Source organism: Lonchura striata, chromosome 1, assembly GCF_046129695.1.
Source record: "Lonchura striata isolate bLonStr1 chromosome 1, bLonStr1.mat, whole genome shotgun sequence".
NCBI classification, from domain to species: Eukaryota; Metazoa; Chordata; class Aves; order Passeriformes; family Estrildidae; genus Lonchura; species Lonchura striata.
Window position 1 is genome coordinate 112,775,128 of NC_134603.1, and position 18,955 is coordinate 112,794,082.

At 42.2% G+C, this 18,955-nt stretch overlaps 1 protein-coding gene across 9 annotated transcripts in view; it reads right to left on the reverse strand.

Moving 5' to 3' along the window:
- MYRIP (myosin VIIA and Rab interacting protein) overlaps nt 1-18,955 on the reverse strand; it is a 307,188-nt gene that overhangs the window by 206,522 nt on the left and 81,711 nt on the right. For 2 of the 9 annotated variants that reach the window (XM_021531272.3, XM_077786769.1), the window contains exon 1: nt 1,283-1,453. The exons of 1 other annotated variant lie outside the window; for it this stretch is intronic. The gene's annotated coding sequence lies outside the window, so the exon portion shown is untranslated. Of the gene's footprint in view, nt 1-794; nt 851-1,282; nt 1,454-18,955 lie in introns of those variants that run through there. 6 more of the 9 variants (XM_077786765.1, XM_021531273.3, XM_021531278.3 and 3 more) reach the window with 4 other exon arrangements.

Here is an 18,955-nt window from a genome sequence, read left to right on the forward strand (position 1 = left end):
TGCAATGTACTAAGGTAATTGACAAACTCCCCAGAAAGGCTACACAATAGCCAAGTACCTTTTTAGATGCTCAAGCATAAGGCATCAGTAAATATGCTCTTATACAATCTGATACCTGAGTAATGATGGATAAGGCAATAGCCTAAGGGGCTACGTACAAGATACAGCATCTTCTGCCTTTTGCACAGCTCTATTCACTTCCTAAAGGTAGAACTGAGCAGCATACACTACTGTTTGGCATTTAACAGCAGGGGCTTAGTCACTGGTCTCAAGGCAGTTAACAGAGAAGAGCTATCACCATAAATAAGCAACTGTAAAAACCTGTCCGATTTGACGACAGGTCCATCAAAATCAGAAAGATGTCCGGTAATATGAGAACTAGACTGACTATCCTTCCATTCTCTCTCTCTAGCCTTCCAGAAAAGGCTTACAAGACAAATGAGTAAAAGCCCTTAATTGCTAAAATCTTCGCTGTGCCTATTCAAAAAAATTCCTGGCTCCATAGCAAGACAGCTACCCACATTTTCAGAAATGCAGGAAATAGCAAAATGGTAGGTATGAGGCAAAAAAGCATAATTTGTCAAAACAGATTGTTAGTTACAGTTACTGTCCCCACAAACACGCTTGAGGAGTAACACACACACTATAAGGCATTTTTGCAATCTAATTCAGTTACGCTTGCCTGAAACATACCACAAATCCCAGCACAATGCAGGCTCCTACTTAATTAGATTCCCTAAGAAAAGTCAGTCTGAGCCATATGGTATTTTCCTCAGCATTTACGATAAACTGACCTTGATACTAGGAAAACGCACGCTGCTTCTGTCTGAGGCATAAATTACAAGCGCAAAGTGGCGGGATGCTCTCATGAAACGCGGACAGCGGCAGCGCCACGCTGAAACCCTCCCCGGGCTCCCGGGGAAGTTGATCAAGAGTAAAACACTCCAATGATAACGATGGTGATGATGCACTGCAGTGACAGCGCTCCAAGAGCCACGCGGTCAGCAGAACGGCACGAAGCGGCTCCGACATCTGTCCGGTAATTAAAGCACAGCCCAGCGCCGCGCTGCCGCGGAGGAGCGCCCGCCTCGCCCCCGAAGGGCGGCGGCCCCTCGGCCGCCAGCACGCCCCGACACCCGGCCCGGCCCGAGCCCGGCCGGCCCGGCGGGCGCTGCGGCCCCGCGCCCCGGCCCTGCCGCAGGCCGCCCCCACCCCCGGCCGGCCCGCGCTGCCGCAGCAGGGGGACCCAGCCCGCCCCGGCCCCGGCCCCGGCCGTACTCACCCCGGCCAAGTGCGAGGGCTGCACCACAATGGCAGGCGGGCGGGAAGCGCCCCGCTCTGGGGCACGGGCACCACCGGCGGCTGTGCCCCGTCGCTCATGCACGGCGGGGTCTGCGGCCGCCCCGCGCCGGCCCCCGGCCACCACCTGCGCGGAGCCGCCGGGCACAGGTGTCCCGGTCCCGCTCCGCACCGGCCGGAGCGAGGAGAGAGCGCTGTCTTTTCCTCCTCCTGCTGCTGCTTCTGCCGCCGCCGCTGCTGCTGTCGCTGTCGCCTTCAGCCCTCCCCGCCCCGCCGGACGCGCCGAGTGCTGCTGCGGTGCCGGCGGCGGCAGCTCCCGCCGCGCACCGGCACCTGCCCGGGCGCTGCCGCCAATCGCCGGGAAGGGGCCGGGCGGGGGCGGGCGCCCGGCAGGGGCGGGAGCTGCGCGAACCTCCGCGCTCCGCCGCCGCGTCTGTCCCCAAAGCTGCGCCGCCGACAGGCGAGGAGCGGGCTGCCGCCGCCCCGCCGTGCGCCCCGGGGTCGCCCGCCGCTGTCACACCCGCGACACTTGCGGCCCGTCCGCCCCAGCTGGCCCGGCGAGGCACAGGTGCTGCCAGGCGGTGCCTGCCTGGGCCCTGCCGTGGTGCGGGCCGCCCGTGGCGGTGTCAAGCGAAAGAAAGGAGAGGCCGGCTATTGGGAACGGGCGAGAATTCCATCCGTATGGATGCGGCACACCAGGCAGTCGTAAGGAAGGTGCGGCCTGGTCAGTCGTTCAGCTCATCCGTGAGTCACTGCTGTAACGTGGAAGCTTTTTTTATGTCCTGAATCACTGCAGATTTTATTGTATCAGGCTAATTACTTTTCCCCTGGTATTATATTTCGTTGCCCTTTTTTGTTGTTGGTGTTTTGTTTTTTTTTTCCATGCTTGCTTAACTTAATTTTAAAGTAGCTGCAGCTGTTCACTGCAAGGTATGGACTTGTTTGATGTCAGCCGAAGTGCTCTGTCAAGACAGATGAATTCAATAAATTTTGGCAGGTTCTCAAAGAAAACATTTTCTGGGAGAGTATTTTTGTTTACATGAATTTCACGGTACAATGAATAAACTGGTTTCGCAAACGTTTACTTCTATGCTAACCTACACTGGCCTGTGTTAGTTAAATGGGTGCCACTCAGTGAGGCAGACATTACATTCATTTTAAATGTGTATGCAAAGAACAAACAAACAAAAACAACTTTAGGAAGTACTCTGCATCAAACATCATTTTGTATTTCATAAACACATCTATAGGTAAATACATGTCTCAGTGTTTCCCAAATAGAAGAAATTTCTTCTTTAAATACAAACAAGAAAAAGAAGCAGTAAGTTTCAGCAATAACACTTTTTCAACAGCAACATGACATGGCAACAAATCAGAGATTGACTTAAACAATAGGTCACAAATTGCCTGTATTAGAGAAGAGTAATTGATAACACACTTGAGCACTTTTAGGAATTGAAAAAACATCTGGATAGAAACCCCTCTCCCAATATTCCAGCTGAAACACTGGAAGATAAAACTGAGATCCTGCTCCTCACACTCAAGCTACTAAGCTAATACTGCATTCAAGAGTAATGTCTCAACATTCTGCAATTAGGTACAGAGTGTTTTTTCCTTTCAAGGTAATATTTCACATTCTTCACCACTAGAGATAAAGTGTTGGACTTGAGGCTCTTTCATTCCATACCAATACAGTAACCAATACATTTTTACATGTTTACATGTAAATCAGTATATTTTTACATCTTTAGGTTTACATGTTTTTACTGCAACAGTACTCCACAGAGAAGATATTAATCAGTGGCACAAGTAAGCCAGCTATTAGCAAGTGACAGAGTGGCACTGAAAGAGGGGAAAGGGAACAATGCAAAAATAAAAAATACTGTAATCACCTTGTGGATACTGTGCTGGACTTCTTTATTTGACTGTATCCCCACCCTACTTGTTGGATGCTATATTTGGCCTCATCTACAGGTTTTGGTGTCTCACTTGGAGAGAAATCAACTTCTTGCATCTGTAGCAGGTATTTTTGATTAATGCCATTCATAATTAAAAACAAAAAACCAAACAACACTGAAACAAAACCCCCAAACCTGCATAAAATCTATTTTTCACCCCTACGGGCCAAATCATAAGGGTTAGATGGAGAAACTGAGATATGCCAGGTTTTCCCTGGAATCATATTAAATACGGCCATTGACTAATTAAAAAACGCATTTAAATAAGCATACAGAATAAACAAGTTTAAGGAAGAGAAACTATCCAGAGACAAGTCCCTAGTGGTGGCATGGGAATTTTTACCCCATGCCCAAGCACCTTTCCACCCAGTGCCTGGCAGATACGGAAGGGAGCAGGCCACTGAGAGGTGCAAGGGATGCTGGCAAGAGTGAGGAGTCATCAGGGAAAGAAGAGTGCCCTGAATGCTTGTCTCACATCCTATAGCTCTAAAATTCCCAGTTCTCCATATATTCACAACAGTTAGAATAAACTACAGACCACGCAATATTTCTCAGTGTGGAGAGAAGCAAAAAAGAAGTTGGATCCAGGGAACACATCAGTAGTAACAGCAACCATGGTGCTGTTTAGGCAGCAGCATAGGAAAAATCTTGTAAAAATGGGAGGCAGATCTGGTAATAATGGGTGCAGGACAAGAAAATAATGTGTTTTCTTGGTGGCAAGTTTCTCTTGTCACAATACAGCCTTTTTCCATAAAGAAAAAAGTCATCCAAATGCAGATTGAAATAAGCAGGCTGCTATAGCTTGGAATGCTCAGCACTAAATCCAGTGATGCCATAACTTGTGGCTACAAGGCTGCAGTGGCCAACAGGTGACTCTTCAGGCTGTCCCCAAGCTGTGCTGTGTAACCAGCTGGCTGCACTGGTGTAAGGAGGGCAGGGCAGGCTGCTTCCAGGACCTGTGGGACCCTGCCTTGACTTCCCTGATAACAGTAGTTCTGGGTAGGAGGTCTCACCCTACAAAGAACTTCCCTCTGCCCTCAGCATCCATGGAATGGGGCTGCTAGTCATAGGAAGATTTTAGGAGCACAGTTCATATGATCAGGAGTTTTAGCCATTTTTTTGTACCGCATATGATTGTTGCAAAACCTTCAAATAAACTTGTTTTTGGGAAAGTAAGATTTTTGCTGGCTTGTTATTCCCTCGGAGGATACACAGGGGGATGCAGAAATATGATGTTAGCCAATGTGCACAGTCATGCTGGATTATTCATTGACAATCACAGACTACTCCACAAGGACTTTGTGAAGTTTGCTTTCAGAGTGTCCCAACCTTCTTGGTAAAAATAGGGGTTTAGACAGGGAAATTGGAGATGCAAATATGGACAGTACCTGCTGAAAAGCCACAAGCTGCTGTGTTAGCCACAAAGACCAATTATGAATTTATTCCAGCCTACCGATATTTTAGGGCAGCAAATGAAGACAGTAATAAATAATTAAGTCTCTCTTAATTTCAACTGATCTCTTAAGACCTCAGAGTATTTTCACGAAGTGTAGTTAACAATAATTTGATAGTAATAACTTGAAAATCATTGTAACCTTTTATCTTAGGATCTTAAAGAACTTCATAAATATAAATCATTTTACAAAGTGTCTATGCAAAACATAAAGAATTATAAATAAGCTAAAATACTTAAGTTATTCATAGGCCATTAGAAAATGAGTAAGAAGAAAAAGAACTGAAAAGAATGGATGCATTTTTAACAGTATGTTGGGCATAACATTTGATATTACACTTTGCCATGACTTTGGAGATTTCAACAGCCATGCTCCCTGACCCGCAAGCCTCAGAGTGTATAGAGGAGTTCTGACAAATGCTCAGAGTGAAAAGAGAAAAAGGAAAGCTGAGATAAGACAGGATAAGGGCTTTATACCTACACTAGTAAGGGAGAGAGCTTAAGGAAGTTTTGGTATTTACCTAGCAGCAGCAGAACTTAGGTGAGCTAATACTTTGAAAAGACAAAAACTTACCAAACTCTCACAACTGGGATGAAAACAGTTACAGACAAACTGTACCTAATGCAGAAAAAACAATTTATGACCAGTGGGGCGAGAGAACAGAGGGTTTTTTTTGTTTATACTGTGGTTTTCTGGTCAATAAAAAGGTAACAGCAGAAATATGAATTAGTAAGGAAGATGGTAGAAAAAAAACATACGATGTGTAATTGGTAAGGGAAATTTTTTCCATGATTATTGGAAAAATGGGAGTAATCAGAATGCTAATAACTTGTAGAAGAGAACATGATGCTACTGTATTGCTGTTACTGTAGGTTTCCTCATTCTTTCAGGGTGCATAAATGCAAGCTTGAAGATGTTTGTGGAAGAAGCTGCATGCAAAGAAATGAAGACACTTTTGGTGCTCTTCCTTTATGATTGTCATTAAACAGTTATGGGCAAGGACATTAAGTTCCTACATCTCTGCAAGTAAAAGAAAATTCTTAAAAGGTGAGGTGACTTCTTAAATTTCCCTGAAGAATGGACTTCATTTTTTGGCAGTGGCTGGAACATATGAAACAATGTCAGGATGTCCTTCATCATCAGGGGATGGCTTTTTGCTTCTTTGTTTTTTCCCCATTTAGCCCCACCTTTCATGCAATAACTCCTTCTAAGTCATCAATCCCAGGACGAGCAAGCAGCAGGAGGGATGTGGTCCACGGATGCTTTTCTTTAGAGCTGCATTTGTGTCCTGGGCAAGGTGGCATTGAGGATGTGGTAGCATCTTTATTACGGCTCAGCTACGCTCTCTTCTTCACAAATTGAAAGAAATGAGAAAAAGCTCTGTGGTGCCCAGGGGAGGAATAAGAAAAACCATGCAAGTCTCCAGCTAAAGAGGAAAATGCTCATATTAAGGCAGATTTGACTTCACAGATTCAAGCACTGAACAAACAGGAGCGAGTGTTGGTTTAGTTCTTGATCTCGTGTTTAGTGATATGTTCTTTCAGCTTCATTTGATTTATTTGTACCAGAATCAACAGACAGCTGTGAAATTTTGGGTTTAAAACAAACCCATCTAAAACTATTATGCCTGCAGCTCTTTTTTGGGTTCATTGCTTCAATTCTCTGTCACCATCAGGAATTATTTTATTTTACCTAGCACCTCTGATACCTGGAGCCAGACTACAAGAATGCACTCTAGAAGGTTGCTTTTCATAAAAAGACCTATAAAATGCTTTTCTTATTCAAATAAATTGAAGTTTTTCATTATTTGAAATTATTAAAATCTACATTGTCATCAACCCAACTGCCTTTGGCTAAAGCTGATAAATGAAAGTGATAGTGCTAAATGCTTTTCTGTCCCTTATTAGAACTCTATACAGAAAAAGTATCCTCAGATGCATAGAGTATACACTATATAATTCTATGCTTATGTTTTACAAGCAAAACCACAGCAAGAACGAAGCAAATCTTTATGAACAGTCTTAAAAATCCTAGGCAGTACAAAACCAGTGAATTCCTTTAAGGAAGATTAGTCAAAATTAAAATACTTTCTATTAACTTCTTATATTTTAGTACATTCTGAATAAAGTAGTTTTGAGAAATTCTTTTCTTTTGAAAGAAACCCTAATCCTGACAGTAATTTCTGCATGGAAATGAGGTCAACAAAGCCAGATCAGCTGGTTTTGGGGATCAACCAATTGTTTGGGGATATAGGACTTAACCATTTCTGAGTTAAAGAAAAAATTCATCTTTTCAAAGAGAAAAAGTTTGCTCACTTCTTTCCCCTTTCCCATTAGACCACTGGACGGAAATAGATAAAATTTTGTCTACATTTAAAAAATGTTTATGCAGCCATCTTACACTGAAGTCCCTTCTTCTGTGATATTCATGTGTGACATTCATTCTGTTATATTAATCTTCTGTGTGTTCAGAATCAGTAGTGCATGGCTGAGGAAAAAATGGGTGTTGCAACAGCAAAAATGCCTGGTGACAGTGAGGTGAGCTCTTTGCTAATGACACAGGCTAGTTCATTAATGTTTCTGAGCCTTGTTAGATAGATACACTGACTGGTAAGGCTTACCCAGGAGCAGAAGTAACAGATATTCTGAGAATCTTTTCTCCATGATACATCTAGCAGAGTTGGACATTCAAATAAAAATTACCAAGCAAAAGCTATTTCCACATTGACTAGAAAGGTAGTTTCTCTCTTCCCAAACCCAAAGCTTAGTGGCAAATAGCATAGCAGCAATAGTCAAAGCAATTAAAAGAAAGTTGCCTACCAGCATCTCATTCCAGAAAAAGACTGAGTCAAAGTATTATGAAAGTAGATGTGTTGGATGCTGGCACATTGCATCATGTTACTGTTTGACATATTCTTGCACAACCTCTCACATGCCTTGATTATGTTCAGTACCCTTTGAGCTTGTTCTGTACAAGTCCATAGAAAATACATTGTGTTTGTTTCAAAGAGCTTACCCCATGGTTTAATTCCTCTCCCTGGATTTTCTATAATCAGTTTGTTACTTGGTGTTTTCTCACACACAGAGTAAAATTCTTCTCATTTAATTTACCCCCAAAATAACATGGGATATGCTGGAGTAGGATTATATCTGTCACAAGCTGCAGAAATGACTGTGTGGTTTTATTCAAATCAAATCCTCTGGGGATTGTCCCAAATACACACAAGTTTCTTTTTTCTGTGTCTGCCTTGGGACCTCAGATCAGCCATTTTACTTTTCCATCTTGTTTTAAAGGTATTGTGTCTGACAGGACCTTCACCTTGCATTGTCCTTGCAGCAGGCTGCAGGCACTGCATAGATGCACTCTTCTTCTGCAAGACCAGCATCAGCCCTGCAAGACTTATTCCTTAACCCGTTCCACTCTGCCCAAAGTAGCAACAGCTAGACGTCAGGAATTTCTCATTTTTATAATTCCTATGAGAACCACCTTCCCAGTGTGCAAATTGGCATTCACCAGCCCTCCAGCAGACCCAGGCCCAAACTACACATCCTCTTTCCCTGCTCAGCTCTGAAACTCTCAGCTCTCAGACACACCAGTAGGGTGTGTCACTCCAGACAAATATTTATATACTAAGCTTCATTTCCTTATCCAAGTTCCTGGTGAATGTATAAAAATAGAGTCACTAGAATTTTAAAACCTAGAATACTCAGATCTATTAATTAAGTATTTAAGGGGAGAGACCAGTCTCTAATTGCAGAGCTTGAACTGTTCATTTTCCTATGGGAGCCAATTATTATTGTTCTCCTTGGTGGCATCTCCACTTTAGGCCATGGGGTAATGAAGACAGATGAGTAAATAGTGCATATAAGATACCTGTGAATCATTAACAAAGTCATTAAAACAATTGTAAGTAATTTTTACTGAATTGGGTCTAGCACAAAGAATACTAAGTCTTATTGTGATACCATCTGTGATACCAGGAAGAGAGAGCTCTGCAGCCAAACCTTAATCCAACAACATTTGGATTAAAAAAAAACCCCAAAAACCAAAACAAAACAAAAACCAAAAACAAAACAAAAACAAACAAACAAACAAAAACACAAAAAAACCCCCAAAAAACCCCCCCCCCAAAAAAAAAAAAACCAAAAAAAACCCACCAAAAAACCCCCAAAACTTTGACATTCACTTTGAAAGCCCTCAGTTGTTTTCTTGTGGTCATTCTTATGAGGAATTATTCTGATGCACTATTTCTTTGCTGACAAGCATCTCTTTGTTAGGAAAGATGCCTGTGAACCTCACAGCAGGACTTGGGAAGGCCAACAGGATGGTTGCCCAGGTGGGCAAGCGTTGTTGCAGATGAATGTTTTTCTTTATATACACCTAAGAAGGGCAAGGCCATCAACAGCCTTCCTGGGCAGGTTTCTTCATGGAATTTTCCAGGTGTTGGTTGGTACCAGTGTGCTGCACGTGTGCTACCACGCTCCCTGTAACAAGTTGGCATTGTTTGAATCCTCCCTGTATGCAAACCCATTTAGAACAGGCCTCCATCAATGGGCAATAAAGCTGTTACAGCCTTCACTTCTTGATGGCTTGATTTCTGGAAAAGCAGATGGCCCATACCTCTTACTGGAGATTTCAGCCCATTTTACCTCAACCAGAACCTACCTGGTTCTGTAGCTTTATTTCCTTGTACCTGAACAGCATATCTGGAGTGGTCCTGAGATAGCATCTGAAATGCAGCCTCACTCCCATTACCACACCTGTTGCAGAAAGGTGAGAAATTTCCTTTCTTTTAATGAAACTACATTTGGTGAAGTTTAACAATATTTCTTTTTCTCTGAAATGGTCTGGAATGTAATCCTTGAAAAAACAAACCTGCTACAATTATGTACTGCTGTGGTAGAAGAGACAATAAGGTTTCCACAGCAACTACTATCAGTGACCCAGCATACACTGTGAGCATTATGTGACTTCACTACTTCTAAACTATTCAATGGTCTATATTAAATTGCATTAACAGGAATAGTTTCAGTTACACCTGTAATGCCCTGTTGATGCATTTGATGCAAATAGCTCTACCACAAGCTATAACTCTCTGGAAAAAAAGCCCACACCAAACCCTCAGACAGAACAGCAAATAAATTGTCAAGCGAGTGTTGCTGTAAGACTTTAGCTATTATATCTGAGGTTCAGTTGTTTCACTTGCAGTAATATTGCCCCTTCTTGCAACTTAATCTTACCTCTACTACATACATAAACATTTTAAAACATCTCCATATGAAATACCAAAGAATTTTAAATTATTCTCAAAGGCATTATCAAGGTTCTTCACTTGGTGTTAGGGGATATTTTGCCAGTGGAGAAGTGAAGGGGAATGCAAAGGGATTAAGCAGAGAAAATTCAGGATCCCTGTAGGCTCCAGACACAGTTTTATCTGTGAGGTGAGGTTCTCTGAACAGCAGATGGGGAAGATAAAGATGAATTATTGATAAGACAGAAATACATAGGGTTTTACCAGCTACATGAATAATAAAATTCCTTCAGTCTGTTGAAAAGTGCAGTTCAGGAGCAGTACATCAGCACTAGCTTTGGTGGTCCTCCTAGGACCTCAACATTCATTCCTACTTATTGAGAAAATTATACGGAGCCAGATACACACACTCATGGAAGTTGATATCTCACATCTCAGGAACTCAGAGAAAGGGAAAACAGAAACTATAAATTAAGTACAAATTAAGTACATTGGTTGACTGTATTCAGTTGTTAATGGGGGAATCCATTCTCCTAATCTTCACTGGAGCATTAACTACCTTTGAACCACAGATCCTGGCATTCAGATATAGAAGGATCTGTAGATTTCAGGAAATATGCTAAAACTCTCAAAAATATTTTCCCAGTAGGTTGTAGCTAATATGGCATCTTAACCAAGAGAGTCCTAGTGTATGGATACACACACAAGTTGTCTTTCCATACTCATTCAGTGTCTCCTTAAAGTCACTAGATGAAGAGATAAAAATCACATCATCTGCAATTTTCCCATCTCTGCTTACACTATACCTGATATGTTATGAGACATGGTACTGTAATAATAAGTGATGAGAGAGACTACAGTCAGTGATTCCTGTAGGCAGAAAATAAACTCTCACCTTTCCAATTTGCCTTGTGTGACTGTGTTGTGACATAACATGTGCCTTACTTTGCAGGACAAACTTCGCAGGACTACTTCTCTCATATGGGACTACTTAAAATTACTATTTCAGGTAAAAGTTATGTGAAAGGTTGGTTGCAGCAATACAAGAAAAAAGCAACAGTGAAACAGCCAAGGATCTGGTTGAGACCAGTTCATCCATCAAAAACTGAACTCAGGAAAGACAAAATTGTAAAGATGTATGGGAAGAAAAATATCCCTAAAAACATTTCCAAGACCTCTCAGCAGCAAAAAATTCTCATTTCACAGGAGTCCCACATTATTTTTAGAGAGGTCACACCATTGTTTTGGACCAAAGTTTGATTCCTCCTTGGCATTCCACTCCAGAATCGCAGGATCTCCATTTCACTAAGAGGCTCCATCGCAAAGCAGTGAACAATATTCTGGCTTTGTTATAGAAATTCCAACAACATCAAGACACTGCAATGCAGCTCTGAAGCCCGATGTAGCCCTGGTACATCAGGCTTCAGAGCTGAATGAGAATGAGATGCGTGTTGCACAGCATCTCATTTTTTTCTTCCCAGTCTGTAATGACTTGGGATAGGATATAAAAGGTCCTCTGAGGCTCTGGGGAGAAATCAAGGGTGACTGTTCTTCTGAAGCTCCCCTTTTATGGCCCTGGCAGGGGACAGAGCTTCCCAAAGGTATTACTTACCCATGGAGCCAATCCTGAGAGAACCACAGACTCACCTATGTTCTGCTGTGAAATCATGCTGCTTGCTTCAAATTTTTCTTAACGTTTGATATGATTTGTATTTTAAAGTAAACACCATTAGATTCAGACATGTTGCAGCACATAGTATAGAGACCAAGAGAAGGAAAGAATATAATCAACATTGGAAATGACACTCAAATCCATTTCTACAAGGAAATGAGAATAGACTGTGTGAAGAGAGTGATATCTGAATCTGTATCAGAGCAGCTACACTTGAAACAGTGGCACCGACAACGTGAATCTCACACAATCTCATTACTCTCTGGGTGTGATTACTTTGATGTTTTTCCCCCTAAATGCCTGCTCCTTCTCTTATAGGGTCTAAATGTGCAAGTCATTCTACCCCTCTCTGTCTATGCTGTACCAAATCTATCATGGATGAGAGTGATAACTTCAATCACTTTGCAAAATCCATACATGACTACACTTACTAGTTTGCTTATTATTATGATTATTTCAAAGATTCTTTAATGGTCTTCTGGGACATTATACCTTACATGCTTTTCAGAAGATTAACTTTTTTGAGTTGCAGCAAGTGTTTCATAAGTGCAAATAGTTTCTTTTTACCTTGTGAAATATTTTAGTGCATCTTTGAGCTACTGACTACTAAGACTTTGCTTCTCAAATTAAATTGTCTTTTTTTTTTTTTTTTTTTTTTTTTTTCCAGTTAGGAAGATATAACATATACTTACTATTTGTTAGCTTTTTCTTGAATGGAATAATAAAGGGCACCAGCAAAGAACCCAGCAGCAACCCAGACAACTGTTCTTGCACTCTAACTATAGAGATAAATTAGACTTTTCCCCCCCCTCCATAAATCTTTGTGAAAAAATCTAATTCATGTCTTTGGCCTGATCTCTCCCTCTACTGGTCTGAAACAGAATCTTTCCAATGGGAAATGTCAAGACCTTCTGTATTAAAAACTGACCTCTGTGCTTGCACTGCAGCAAAGAAAGCATGATGCCCCTGAAGTCCATCCTCTGCAGTTCCCATGAATCACATGCCCCTGTAGTCCATAGACAAGGACATCTTCAATGGTCTGGCCTCATTTATGCTATTGCTTCTTAAAATACCTCTTCTCTGTAGGGATTTGACCTTGAATTGTCATATGATAGCATGAGAATAAAACACAAATCCATGATTTATACATTGGCTTGAACCTCATTCAAGGGATGAGAGTGAATTGCTGTTTGAAGTTTGCGCTTTGTTAAGCAAAATGGAACACATGAATGGGAAAAGATGAGACAATTGCCATTTTAAACATTGTAATGGTAAGAATAGCCCAAATTCTCTGAAGCTGGGTATTCCTTACTCAAGAGAAGCCAGTCTGCATGGAAGCTACGCTCAAATGACATTGCCATTCTGTTCTTTCTCAGTCATGCTTTTCTCTCCTTGGGCAGTCACGTAGTGAGTTAGCTCAAGGAATGTGTCAGGCCAAAAAATGCCTTCAAAAAGTTATTTTTTTAATCCAGCAACTTGCACATCAGTCAGCTTAATGAGAACATGAATAAAGCCTGATCACAGTTCTGGAACATTCAGGTTCCCCTATTTCCTTGAGATAGCCTTAATTTCATCTACCTCATTTGCCATGTTCTCCTTCCAAAGGACCCCATCACACTGTCCCTGGTTTATCTTTGGGCCTGAGAGGGGTCCTTTAACCTACAGTGCCAATGTGCCAACACTGAAGTCCACTTGCCTACTCTCTGGACTAGGCCACCATGTATTCCCATGGAATGCAAGGAGTATGTCAGCATGGATTATGCTCAGATCAATGTACCCTGGACATCCATTTTCCTTACGGTTTAAACTGCAGAGGAAATATTGATTTTCAGCATGACTCATCGACACGTTCTTACCTCACTGTTTGCCACTGACGAAGGCTTGTGTTGCTGGGTTTCTCCAGCCACAGGAAGAAAGTCTGATCTCCTTCAAGGCTTAGCTCTCCCAAGGCTAGCATAGGCAGCTGCTGCATCCTAGCACGTAGCCATGTCACAGCACCAGGATGCTTGTTTTGTATTCCTGGAGCAGGAATCCACTGCATTTGCACAATCAATTGGACCAGAGGAAGAAGAGACTCAGGGGAAGTTTCCAAGTCAAGGTTCATCATACAGCTGCTTACATGGTGAGCCCATACTAATTTCTGCACTGAAGGTTGTTTTGCTTGTACAGGTACAACCTCAGCAAACCTGGTTATTCAGAGCCTATAAAATAAAGGCTTTTCCCCCCCCCCCATCACAGCCTGGCAGCTTGCAGCTTTGACTGGAGAAACAGGAAGATTACTAAAATTAAATGTAAAAAACTCATCTTGTAAGCACCATTAATCTTTGATGGCAATAAAAAAAGTTTGCTGAGGAGTTCGGAGGATCATATACATGACAGTGTGAGATAGTACATAACCTCTCTGTCAGAGGAGAAAAGAGTGTTAAGATAGAAGAAAGAAGCCTTGCTCAGTGTCAAGAATGGCTAAGCAAGTGCTTAAAGATAATTACAATTTGGAAAGGTGTCCAGGATATGTGAGGCAGGAAAAATAAAGGAGTTGATGCTAAACCCATATGGCCAAGGAAATGAAAGAAATACTCTGGAAGCAACCCATAAGCAATAGAATTATGCAATTGCAGAGCACATCTTAATGGCGATATTGCATACATTCTCATTTGTGGCTCTTTCTGTTCTCTACAAAGACAAGAGCAAGCACAGGTATGGATGATGCCTGTCTCCAGGTTAGATTCTTGTCTTGCACCACTGATACTGAGGCAGGTGTGAGACAGGTCAGCCCATACCAGGATATATATTCCTGCTTAACCCAGAGCCCTGCAGCCACCCAGCCTCATCTGTCCTCCCCAGCCACCTTAGGCTGCTCCCACTCAGGGGGAGCGCCTCAGAACTATCACAAACTGCTAACTCTGGTGCGCAGCCTTTCTCCAGGAGAGCAAAGGAGGCACGCACAGGCTGGGGCTGTACTAAAGAGTTGGGGGATTTTATAGCCCAGGCTTTGCACGCCTAAATTGAAGGTTCTGTTGCTGCATTAAGGAAAATTAATCAATCCTGGGGGTGCAGGCACCACACCCTCCTGCCTCAACCCGGCAGAACCACATCTCCCAGCTGTATGGTGAGGTGTAACCAGGCTGGGTGGATGGAGTTAAAATCGGAGTTTCCCCGAAAAGCATTACAAACCCTTGTGCTCTTTCTCACTCCTTGGTTTCATGAAGGCAGTGACATGTCCTAATAAAGTATCCAGGAGGCATTCAGCTTCCCATTCCCTTGAATGCATTTGATCTCACATTGTCCATCTCTGCATGCCAGGGTGAAATGAGTTGGCAAGAAAGCAGGAGGAGCAGAGTCTGCTTCCTCCCAGATTCCCCCAAATGTAGCAGTTTCCCAGAAGAGGAAATGGTCTGCAAGGAGCAGATGTGGCTTTGTCATGAGACAGGGCAAGAGAGACGAGGATTGCAGTGGGTGACAAATTCTTTACCCACTCAAACAGACAAGTCCTTGATTTTTCAGCACCACCTGTGGTAAAGCTGGTGGCTGTGCCCATGTATTCCCCACAGTGCTCAAATAGAGCAACTGGGCACCATCTGTGCAGCAATTATGAGCAAAACCACCCCCTGCCCTGGGTGCATGCACACACAGCGGATCTGGTCAGGAGCCAGCTGTGAGAAAAAAAAAGGAAATGCCACTGGAGCTGGCTGTGCCCAGGGCAGGAATGCTCTGTGACTAGCAAGACACACTCTCAGGATATCTATGGGAGTGAGGAAACACATGCTGCTAAACCCGGAGAGCAGGAATTGTGTGCATGGCTCTGAGAGGTCCAGAGAAACATCCCTGGTACACAATAAACTGTGTCCAGAGCTTCCTGCTTGGCTGCCAATTGCTCATTTCTCTCCATACAATTATAGACTTTTAACCCACCAGCTGAATACCCTCTATGACTTTCAATGGCTGGGAAGGACCCACATCCTCTCACGCAAGTAACTTGTGGCCATCATTCAATGGCTCACCCCCAAAACTCCCTGTTTGCACTGCACATCTCAGCCTAGTCACTCATTCGGGTGACTCCTGTTCCACCGTGGGGTTCAGTGGCACCTGCACAGGCATCAAACAGTGGACCAACTCTGTTATTCTTCACTGTGCACTCAGGCTGCAGTGCAGTTGCTGTCCCAAAGCCACCTTTTGTGGGCCAGACCCTTCATATTGAAATAGAGATTTTTGGAGTTCACTTGAGCTAACAAAATGAATGTATCATGAAATATCTGCCATAGGGAAACAAATCTTTAGAGCTTCCTGCATAAAAGACAATACCAGGGAAGACCAGGGAATGCAAAGAACCCAGATAAGGAGACCCCTCTAATCTTCAATCATGTCAAGGCTAACAGACATACTCAGATAAAACCCCAAAGGACCAAAAGCACGTGTGCAGAGGGGAAAAGTTCAAAAGTTCAATCCAGAGGAAGACTATGATCTTCGGCCTCAGAAGACCACCAGGAACACCCGTGGGACCACCACAGCAAACCACGCATGCCCAGAAGGGCGTGGACCTATTTAGCATGAGAGGAGAAGACAGGCGGGGCCAGGGGTTGAATATGCATAGAAACGTTGTGTAATGTATTGCATATGGAACACCTTTGGGAATAAAGATGTGGGACAGACGGCAGCTCAGAGCACAAGTTTTTGGAGAGCTGTCTTGCTTGTGCCGAGTGCTGACATACATACCCACTTCATAACTACATCGAGTTGTGGAGTCTATTTATTTATTCCGCTTATTGCTTCAGTATCTCACTGGGCTAGACCCTACCTCATCTTTTCAGCAGTTTCAGTGTGCTTCTGCTTCTTCTCACTTGGCTTTCTCCAGGACATCTTGATTCTGGAAATTTCCCTAATAAAATGCTGCATAGAATTTCAAAGTCAAAAAAACACCTGAGATGAACTTGGGGAGGAGGAAATAAAACCTATCCCATTTCCAAGCATGGCTTAAAGCTGCTTGCCATCACTGCCTGACAGTGCTCATGTCATGTTGGCTGTCTGCTTACTTCTTGAATTCCCTCTACAAGTTACTCTAGTCAGAGGAAAATAAAAGTAACAAGCAGAGCTGACATGTATGTGCTCTGAAAAGGACAGGGGCAAAGTCCTCTGTGAGGTTTTAAAAATAGATGTGCTGCAAAGGATACAAAAAGATGGACTAAGAGTTTCTTTCCCCCACATGCAGCTTCTGTAGACACTCTGAATGCTGGTAGGGTCACCACATGATTTACAGTATGTGTTTACATAGGATAGCAAGACACACAGCTAAGTGACTGTCAAAATACAAGTATTTCATGGTTTGAAATCATTATCTAATCAACTAATCCAACACTAAAAAAAAACCAAAACATACCTTTTTGCCTTTATCACTTTCCTTGATCAGTTTCCTGACATATTTGCAGCAGAGTAATTAACAGATCAGTTACTGCAAATCATTTTGATGTATCTATGGCAGACTAAGAACTGGAAACACAGCAGGGATTTGTTAGTGTGTGGCTGGGCTTTCCCCCTTTCAAGTCATCTTTCTAAGTTTCCTGTAAACACACACAAGTCTTGTGGTTTTTGTCTTCCTCTGTAAAATAGTAGGAACTGTGCACAATATCACAAACAATTTAACCAATCAAACACACAATTAACAACCCATTTATATTTTGTCTGCAATTTTCCTCAGCAGCAGTTTTAGTGGAGACTATTGCAGTCTTGGCTTGCCTAGAAAGATCAGATTTGCCAAGACAGTTGCAATTAATTGAAAATTCTTCCTACTGCCTCTAAAGGTGGTTGAAAAGAAATTATAAACTAGCTCTGCCTACCAAGAAGAAGGCATTGGGAATTCTAAGGAGGTGATATCCACTTTATTTAAATAAGTTTTTATCATGGTTAGTAGAAGGCTGTAAGAAGCAAATTAAATTTCTTATCAGCATTAAGACAGAGACAACTGTTGTGATAGGAATTCAATAGCATTATATTTAAATGCTCATTTTGCAGGAAAAATATATCAGTGAAAAATGAAAAATCCTCCAGTTATCAAAAACTCAACTAATGCATACTAAAAATGTGAAATACACCCAGGAATTTCAGTTTAAAAGTACACACTGGACTCATAATTCATCACAGTCACTGGTGGAGTATACTGTAAAAGTAATGTTTGTTTTCAACACCTTAATCCTAGGCTACAAAATAAGAACTGGTTTACTGAGATACTCCAAGCAGCACAAGCACTGGGGAGACCAGCAGCAGTATTCCTCCTGGGACTTTGGTAGTTCTGCAGCAATTTACTGATGTTCTCTTATTTATACACCACAGCCAGCCCCAGATCTGAGGGGTTTTTTTAACAGATTCAGATGCTTATATTACTCTTGTGAAGTATCACACATAGCAGACCTGATTCCTACCCATGGGTAAGTCCAGGGTATCAGTGGAGTTGACCTGTCTTAAGTATGAAGAGATGTTTTCTACTTTTGCATATCACATAGTCCCAGAAGAAATAAAGAAAGTTCCCTCACCTGCTTCATTCCTAGAAAGCAATCTCATCTTGGGGTGCTGAAGAGCAGCAGATAACCTCCAGAAGAGGAAATTAATTATTCCCATTATTAGTGCTCTGTAAAATTGCTATTTCTATAAATCTTTGCAGGGCGTGCACAAATACACTCAACATGTGTTTACACTAACTGTAGCAGAAAGTCTCCCCTACCCCCAACTACAAGAAATTAAATTAACGAAAAAGCTCCAAATTCTGTTGTAATAAGGCAGAGATTCCTTGAAACTCTGGAAACTTCAAACAACTGCTGGGAACAAAGCTCAGAGTCATTTACTATCCAGAAAAAATAGTGGCATTACACATTATAAGACAGTACTATAATGAATGTGAAAGAGAAAAAAAAGCCCTAATATCTGACAGAAGCCAGTGTTATTTATCTATTTACATGACCACTAAAAACAGAAACCCTATCTAGCAACACCTCCTAGCTTAAATTCCTTCAACATCATGTTTTTTTCCCTAATTACATTTGGGTCCTTGCATTATTCCTTAATAAACTTCCTGTTACTCATAGGCATTTTAATACCCAAATATTACTGATCATACTTACCCTACAATTTTGACAACAAATTCCCATTTTAATCTATTATGCATTTTTTTTTTGCTGCAGGAATACACTTCCCTTTTTATCTCTCTTCCAAGTAATACCTTCATAAATTTTCTGTTCTTTCCTTCACTCCTTCAGAGGAACTTAACCACCCACAGGTTATATTTTTCTTCCAAGAGCACCAGTCTTCTGCTTGCTCAGTTGTGACAGATTTT